Genomic DNA, 9,829 nt, shown 5'->3' with positions numbered 1-9,829 from the left:
TTTGCTACCGGTACAATTTTAGCGATTTTTGGTATCGGTATTTTCTGTACTGGTATTTTTGGCACCAGTACCATTTGGCATTTTTGGCGATTTTTGATACCGGTATTTTCCAGTACCAAGCTCATACCCACTTTTTTCTACCATTAACATATTAATGAAAACTAGGTTAGAACCCGCGTAATACTCGGGTTTTTAATAATATAAAATAACAAAAAAGAATAATATAAATAATTACAAAATGTGAAACATAAAAAAAATACTATTCACAAGTCATTTCTTTTTTCTTCTTATTTGTTGCAATTAAAATTTTGGATACATTTTAACCTTTGATTTAACCATCTTTAAATACTATTAAAGCAATACAATGTGGATACATGACCTTCTTCTAGGCTGTCCACATGTACAATCCAGTCAACATGTTTCCATTCTCATGTGCTTTAATATTCTACCACGTGTCATATCACACACTATTTAAACCTTAGAATTTCCCACCCTAATCATTTTAATCTCTCTCACTCTCTCTCTCTTGCTCTCTCTCTCGGCTTACTAACTCCACCATCTTCTATATTCCGGTAATGTAGATCGAGATTAATCGTTTTCCGGTAAGGTTATATGTTATACTTTAATGGTCAACAATGTTATATGATTTTCAGGCAACATCATATTTTCTTTCGATTATTGTAGATCTAACATTTTTATCTTTATTTTCATTGTTAACTGATTTTTTTAAAATCAGTTTAGGTTCTAAATCAAAACGGCGATGAAGCTAATATTTCTAAGTATTTACGTTATTCCGGTAAGTTTTCCGTTTATGTGTTATACCTATAACAATGAGTGTTTTATATTTATTTGAAGTTTAATATTTTTCCTGTTTTTTTGTTATACATGTTTTTCTTCTAGGTTCTAAATATAAACCAGCTTAATTCATATTCAGTATCATTATTCGTTTTTCCGGTAAGACACATTTAAATTATCCGGTTATAAATTATAATTATAACATTCCATAATATCAATGTTATAACAAAACTTTATTATTTCAGGTAATTTACTCGATAATTTACGGAAAATTTGATTTTAGTTTCTTAATAAAAAACGGAGATACCATGGTTATTATCATTATTTGTTATTTTCCGGTAAGACATTTAAATGTTTCGGTTATAAATTAAATATCAAATGTTCCATAACATAAACATTAATATTCTACTTTATAATTTCAGGTGAATGTCACGAGTCATACAACCTAATTTCAATTTAAATTCTACGAAAAAAATCCGAGATACCATGGTCATTCTCACAATTTCGTTTTTCCGGTAACACCTTTAAAATTTTCCGGTTATTAATTATAATTTTCCGGTCATTCTCACAATTTCGTTTTATTTACTGTTTATATAATTTAAACTATTATTTATATGACTTCTATTATTTATGTAAATATATTTACTAGAACTTATTTCATTTTTAAATAATATGAAATAAAAAAATAAAATACTTAAATAAAAATATTTTAGTTTATAGAAGGAAAATATAGAATTATGTGATTATGTGGAATATGGAGATGTTTAAAAGTGGATGTAGTATTTAAGAAAAAATAAGAATATTTAGTGTTTGAAAATAAATGAGTGAAAATCTGATTTGATATGTTTAGTTTATTTTTCCTTTTCCACCGTTATGGATGCTCTTACACACAAAGTTGAATAACTTATTATTATTATTATTATTATTATTATTAACAGCTAATATATATTTTTTCACATATTTTACCTAACGTATTAAGTGAGACTAGAATCTACAACTATTTGGTTGAAAATTTTACATCTTTAACTCTAAGCCAAGCTAGCTGTCAAAGTTGAATAACGTCAATCATCCTTTACGCTTTTAGTAAAATAGGCTCGTGTCACTCGAACCCGCAAACCTACTTAATCCATACATATTGTATTTTATTAAATGTGTTTTCTATTTTTATGTTATAAATTCAATCGGTTGGATATTTTATACCAATATTTAGAACTTATAAAAAATCTCACATAAAATTTTATAATTAAAATGCAACTTTTTATATGTTTTATGTTGTAAAATTATAATATCATCTGTGAGGAAAATAAAATAAAAAAATCGTTCTACACATATCGTGTTCGTGTCAATCCATAAATATTTGTGTCATTTTGAGATTACATGCCTGACGTTATTTTTGGGTTCGTGTTGGGTTCGGCTTCGTGTCAAATATTCGGGTTTGCGTTGGGTTGGACTCACCAACCTTGAACACGGTCTATTTAGCACCTATTAGTTACGATGAGCTAAACTTGTTTACATAGCTAAAGTCATGAAACCGTTGGTTACAATCTTAAATTTGAATAATGCTAGGTTTTTAGTTTCCAAAATAGTCTAGCCGACTTGATGCCGGAATAAAAATTATGCGATTAAGTTTATAGATATCCATAAAAAGATTTCTTAAGTCCACTATTATTGTTGCTTGCCATACTGTTGTCAATGAGCTGTCGTATCTCTGGTCAGATCTTTTGCCCATACCTCGTCAGGTACAGTACAAAAGATCCTCCAGTATCGTACGGACTGGCTCATTTGGGCGGGAGTATTCCCCCTCCCGCCTTTGTGCGGGATTGTTCCCGGCTTTGCTCATTCCTTCAGGTGACTACTGAATTATTGAGAGCTAAGTGCCTTGTGCGTGTAGCCTTGCTGCGCGGGTGGCCTTCCCTGATGGCTTGTATCCGCAGCTGCGGGAACAGGCGGAGTACTTCACCATTGGGAGGCATTTCCTGCGGGAACAGCTTGCGTACTGCGCGTAAGGACGTCACGTCTCTGAGCATGGTGGGTCCTGCGGATCCAGTTGGTTTCTGCGCAGACGTCTCTCTTCGAGGTGAGTCCTGCGGGTCCAACTGGGCTCTGCTGGGACCTACCTCTTCACTTTCGTTATGATGATGGTGCACATGAACGACGATGTAGCTTCAAAATTCACGACGCATTAACTAAATTCATCAACATAGGACGTTTTTGGTGGACCATTTGTTTTTGTTTTTTACTAGGCTCCTTGTCCATTAAGATTGACCAGTTCTTTATAATGACTTTGATAATAATACACAATATTAATGATGTCTTTCTTTTATTCTTAATTAATAACTCATATATAATTTAGATAATCGTAACAGACTGATGAACATTTTCTGGCTTCCGACTATTTGAGCGAAAAACTGGTATACAGTGATTGCTGACTTATCTCTTCACGTAACCTAAGGACCGATTACGACGAGATGAGTAACCAAGTTAAACAGAGAGCCTATTTATTATAAAGATATAATCCTTAAGTGAGGGATCATCAATGTATTAGTGATTTAGTATGCTAATGTTTTGTCACCATTAAGGCAATCAAAAGGTTTAGAATCATGCTCACGTGCTTATATATGATTACAATATTTGGATTCCTATATGAAGACAATGAAATTATATTAGTAATTAGCATATTCGATACTAATTATTGATTTGTGTTTCAATTTTTTTTCTTGATTTTATTGTATTCCTACAATATTTGTTTATTTATAAATAAAAAAAAAGAAAAGAAGAAAGGGTATGGCACATAAAAAATAGTACCAACAGTTGAATCATTGTACCATGGTTGTCATAAATTCCTATCAGGGTGTGATTTCAGAGTCATGTATTTTACCTTTTAACCCTTGGAGTTATTCACATTCGGCATTATTAGACGCTGTCCTTTTAGGGGCATTTGGTAATTTCATTTTTCTTTTACTAGCTCATGGTTTATGACTTTATGGTGAGGGGTGAATGAGGACCATATCCAATGGCCTAAAAGATAACTTCAGAATTATTCAATTGAGTCAGATTTCAGATTTTGACTTTCAATTGGTTTCATGTCCTAAAGAAATTTAATTTTTTTGAATAGCGAATTTCATTAAAAAGGTAGCAAGATGCTAGATACCGAACACCGAAACAAACTTACATATTAAAATTACACCAATCATTTCAAGCTAAATTTTAAACGAAAATGAACGATTTTTAATTCAAAGGAAACCCAAAGATTTTATGTCCTCCACCATTTTAGAAAAAATAGCCGACTTGTTTTGAAAGATGACTTCGTTGCGGGTCTTCCATATGCTCCAACATGCCGTGAGAATAATCCCGTATAACACCTTGTTTTTCTTGTTCCCCAAATTGCTAGATTCATGAATGATGAGCAAATCTCGGACCGAGAAGGCGAAGATCGGGGGAATATTACACCAATGCTAACAAATTGCCAGAGTAAAGTAGCAAAATAGCACGAGGTGAAAGATGCTCGCTCGTCTCCTCATATTCTTCACAGAGATAACATGTTTTCATGTCCTAAAGATTTTTATTAATTTTTCATTTAGACCATCCATCTTCACAAACTAACCCAAACCAATATGTTATTATAAAACAAATTTCTCTCTTTATCACCTACCCAATCCAATCAAATCCAAACTTTCCACTCTCATTAGCAACCCAATCTACACTATTTTGTTGTTAAATAAATATTATTTATAATTATTGTTTTTGTTAATAAAAGTGTCTAGTAATATAAAAAATAATAGCTTTATTTCAAAATTAACAATATATTTAATTTAAAAAAATAAAAAAGATATTTATATTCATCAAACATACTTAATATTTATTTAATATATTTTTTTACAAACTCTGTGTTTAATAAAATTTATAGTGATTTGTTCACAAAGAAAGACTGAACACGACTATGTTTTTATATTTTTTTTAAAACTTAATTATTGAAAGTTATTAGAAAAAAACAATATTATAGTTAAAACTAATAACTATGAAAGGAAAAGGAAAAAGAAATTAAATATCCACTAAAATGTTGACAAGTGGCGGCGAATGGTTTTGCAAATTGGTTTGCTACATCAAACTAGTTTGGTCAATTTTTTTACTTTTTAATTTTCTTTATTTCCAAATAGTGAATGATGAGAGTGGTCTTAGACTGATTTCTAACATTTTAGAATAGAGTACTTTGTGATAAATAAAAAGATTAGGTTAATTTTCGGGTTAAGTTTCTCCTCTCATATATATAAGAGCATAATGAAGATAAACGGGTTTAATAGTTGCCGTCTCAACCCTCGGAATATCTGAATCTCTTTTGGTTATGCTAGCCAATAGCTCGGACCATTTGTCCTGATGTATGTATCTCGTCTCCCTAGCTAGTTCAACATATGCATACTTTAAGCATAATTATCTCTAAGAAGTAAAAAAGAAATATAAACACTAGACATATATATATAACTTAGTTGGACGTAACTTTGTATCTACTAGTGATTGTCATAAGGATTTTATATATAGCATAAAACCACGTCCTTTGATCTTTTGGACCTCTTGTTCTTAGGTTTATGTCACTCCAAAGAACCACTTTTGAAACTGTGGAACAACCTTCATTTGTCAACCTTTGACATGATAACGAACGTTGATATTCTTTATTTGTGTTCTGTTTTGTCGAAGTCCTTGGTACTTTGATGTTATGTATTATGTGACCGTCATTGTTGGTACCCTTTGGATTATACTTTTGGTCACAAATTTTGTGTATGCTAATACCTTGACACCATGATTTTCTTTTCTTTTTATGCCTTTTCTAGACAAGCCATGTTTAGTTTTTAATCCGGTAACTCTCTTCAGATGCTACTATCAATCTCACAAGCTCCCGCCACTATGTTTGACTTACCAAACATATTTGACCATAAATCTTGACCTTTTGACTCAGAAACAATTTAATTAGACTCACCGTACTAACCAAAATAAATTATCTAAATGAAATACATTCAGAGAACATCTTTAACTAAATATTGTGTTACGGGATGTTATATTTGTTTGTAGTTTACTTTATCCCCCTGTCATCATTGTTTTGATATTGATACATGTATGTTGTTTCTAGTGACATAGTCAGAAAACCTTTCTTATGGGTTTGGAAAAATTTGAGGGATGGACGACCGATTGTTTATAACTTAGATTTGGATTTTCTATGGGTTCGATGTTAAAATTTATACGGGTTCGATATCAAAACACACTAATATATAGCCCTAAAACAAAATTTTGTACGGGTTCGGCTGAACCCGTTCCCCTAAAGCTGCCTACGCCTCTGGTTGTTTCTTTTGGAGTCGGAGAACACCATGGAAATGGTTTTTCTGTTTTCATGGATAGAGATAAGGTTTGCTCACATCCTACTCTTTCTAGACCCTGCCAGCAGCTTATATTATTTGTGAGATTTGCAATATGTGAAAATTAAATAAATATTATACTAATGAGTAATGAAAGATGAGTAAATCATAGCGAGTTTAATTGTTCATTTATTCTAAATTCAACCTGAGTAGATATCATGTACACTATATAATGTGTGCGTGTAAATATATTTTGGTATTGGGTAAATTGGAGATTTTGGAAAAGGATTAAATAAAAAGACAAAAGGGTGAAAGTGTGAATTTTGTTTCCCCTGCCACACACGCTTACACGGTATTCTGCAATCACATGACTGCTCTGCTCTGTTCACTCAACCACGTCTCCCAAACAACCAGACAAACCCAATACCCCCATTTGTAACAAGAAAACAACCACTATTTTAATATATTTCAGAACTTTATATATTATTATTATATAAAGATGACCGGCACATGTTACTAACTTTAATTCTGAAAATAAATAAATACAATATTAGTAAAACGATAATTTTTTATACGGCCATTGTATAATATCAGTAAAACGATAATTAGACATAAATAAAAATATAATTTGACCTTCAATTTATTATGCATTTATCATCTTCAGCCTTACATTCTAGACTGTGACACCCGGTAAATTTCTCAATCCTATAAACTAAGTAATCAACCTAATAATTAGGTGATTGTAAATATCGAGCGCGCCATGATAGTCAGCGCGTGCATTTGTTATGTGCGCCCTGCGCGAGCGCGCCATGATAGTCAGCGCGTGCATTTGTTATGTGCGCCCTGCGCGAGCGCGCCATGATAGTCAGCGCGTGCATTTGTTATGTGCGCCCTGTGCGAGCGCGCCATGATAGTCAGCGCGTGCATTTGTTATGTGCGCCCTGCGCGAGCGCGCCATGTTAAGAACCAGCGTGAGCATATGTTATATGCGCCATGCGCGAATGTTTTGGCTTTATGTTTTCATGTACCTTAACGTTATGATGTCTAATGGGTTGACCTTCACGCATGATGCTAAGGCGGGTGCACCCTAAATCGTTTATGCGCGTGCGGAAGGGAACTAACCTCCCCGCATGGCGGGAACATTGAGAGCTAGTTTGTCTGAAGCTCCAAGATGGAATTGACTTCAACATAACTGATCACTATGTTGAAATACCAAGACCACCTGGAGAATCTGCAAATGAAACTCAATGTCCCTGACTGCGAGAAGGTCACGCACCTACCCGCAGCAAAGAAATGTCCTTCACGCAGAAAGCTATGCGCACAAAGTAATACGCGCAGAACACTTAGTCTATTCTCCAGTTGTAAGGAAATTACTCCCGCCCAAAAGAAAACAGTAGCGTGTTTCAGAGATTTTCCATTTTTTTTACTGTACACTAACAAAAGTACCTGAAAAAGCACTGTAACACGAAAAGTCAACTATCAGCCACCCTATTCTCACCAACCCCAGACCTGCATGCCCTGACCAAATCAAATCAAAATCTTTTATCCACTACTCCACTTTTAAATAAATAATAATAATTTCCATACTTTATCATCATTACCCCTAGATATGAAAAGATTACAATCCCCTAAAGCAAGGGATTGTGTTCCCTCGAGTTTGCCTATAAATATGTAACCTAAGTTATCACCCAAAACACACTTCAAAGAACTACAAACTTGCACTAATCCTCTCCCAAGCATCCGTTGTTTTCAGCTCCGATCCTGTTACTAGGTAAGCCGAGAATATAACCTTGAGATCTACTATCCAACCCTTATATTCTCCTATTTCTTGATCTTAATATATATACTTGTTATTTAATCGTATTCTAGACCTTCGATTCCGAGGCCAACACCAAGAAAACCCGAATCTCGATTAACCCCTTAACAAGAACCACAGGTGAGTCTCACAGCCCCTATTCTCGCTGTTTTCACTGTTTTTAAACTGTTTTCGGGGCGAGGGACACGTACTTAAATAATGTTTTATCATGGTATACTTACAAGCTATGCAAGAGATTATGTGTTTAAATTATATTTCATGATGAGCAATGCGAACGGTTATCTAAGGTTTTCGATGTGTGTGCGCTAGAACTCGAGTAAGTGATCACTTTACCATTGGAACTCTAAGGGTAGGGACTGCTGGTTTGATCCACCCACTCGTAGGGGTCGCACCTCTTTGCATGGACGAGTGCCTAGTATGGTCATGGGGCAGTACTATGGGTTTGAGCCCGCTCGTAGGGGGTCGCGCCTCTTTGCATGGACGAGCGCCTTGTTTTCCGGCACAACGTTCGCGCGTAACCCGCGGGACGGAATTATTGATTAGCTCGTAGTGGCAGCGCCACTTTGCATGGACGAGCACATTTTCCTGAAACGTTCGCGCGTAACCCGCGGGACGGTATTACTTATTTTAGCTCGTAGTGGCAGCGCCACTTTGCATAGACGAGCACAGTTCCCAGAAATGTTCGCGCGTAACCCGCGGAACGATTTTATCAGAATATGTTGATAGAACCATGTTTTACCAAGCATGTGTTTTAATGATGCTATCAGAATTATGTTTCAGAATGATTTGTATCAAGATTATGATGCAATACGATTTATCAAGTTACTAAAACTTGTGAACTCACTCAGTTTATACCGATTCAAATGTTTTTACGTGTCTTTCAGGAGATAATTAGGTAGCGCATGGAGTCACACTTAGAGCACCTCACGCTGAACATCTAAAACTAGCTTATTGGAAGATTTTAGTTCTATCCCTTCGATGCGCGTGGTTGTTCCCGCCGCGCAAGGGGATATGGCATGGAAATCTTCAACAGTTTTTATACTTGGATGTTTTATGTAATTTTTAAACAATGTAATGTATTTGTATTAAACATTTCATGCGCAATGAAATCTTTGAATGTTTGCAATGGCCCGTGCTTAATTATCAATCCCCACTCGCGCGCGCCCGGCTGTTTCCGCCGCTCAGGGCCGGGTGTGACAGATTGGTATCAGAGCGCTGGTTATAGCGAACTAGGAAAAGAAGTTTTAACCTAGACTATAACCGTTGGGGGAAATCGCATGAAATATTTTTCAAAGAAAATATTTTCAAAAGAAACTATACACACACTTAGGAACACGGGTCACACAGTGTCTAGTAAATAATGATAAACATTATGTGCTCAGAATACATGCGCTAAGATTGATATGTTTTCACTCTTTTAAAGCGAGAATGCCTCCAACTAAAGCCAAGGGAATTACCATGACACCCGAAGAACTCGCGGAAATAATCGCGCAAGCAATCGCAACACATGAGGCCAGCAAGGCCGAATCAAGTCAGGGTCGTCAGAATGAGACCCCAGAACCCGAATCAGGAGCCTTGGACAAAGGATGCTCCTACAAGACATTCATGGCCTGTAAGCCTTGGCCATTCAAGGGTATCGAAGGGGCCATTGGGCTCTACAACTGGATTGACAAGATGGAGACAGTTCTCTCCATTAGCGGATGTAGTGAGAACCAGAAGGTCCTTTACGCGACCTGCATGTTCCAAGAAGCAGCTTCGTCTTGGTGGAAGCTTCAAGTGAAAACCTTGGGGCGAGAAGTTGCTCTTCACAAGACCTGGGAGGAACTGAAGGAAATGTTGATGAGAAAGTTCTGCTCTCGCGCAGAAATTCAGA

Source organism: Bidens hawaiensis, unplaced genomic scaffold (assembly GCF_021521415.1).
Source record: "Bidens hawaiensis isolate Kalapana, Puna unplaced genomic scaffold, B.hawaiensis_p1.1 tig00020536_1, whole genome shotgun sequence".
In the NCBI taxonomy this organism is placed as follows: domain Eukaryota; kingdom Viridiplantae; phylum Streptophyta; class Magnoliopsida; order Asterales; family Asteraceae; genus Bidens; species Bidens hawaiensis.
This window is presented reverse-complemented; position numbering follows the sequence as displayed.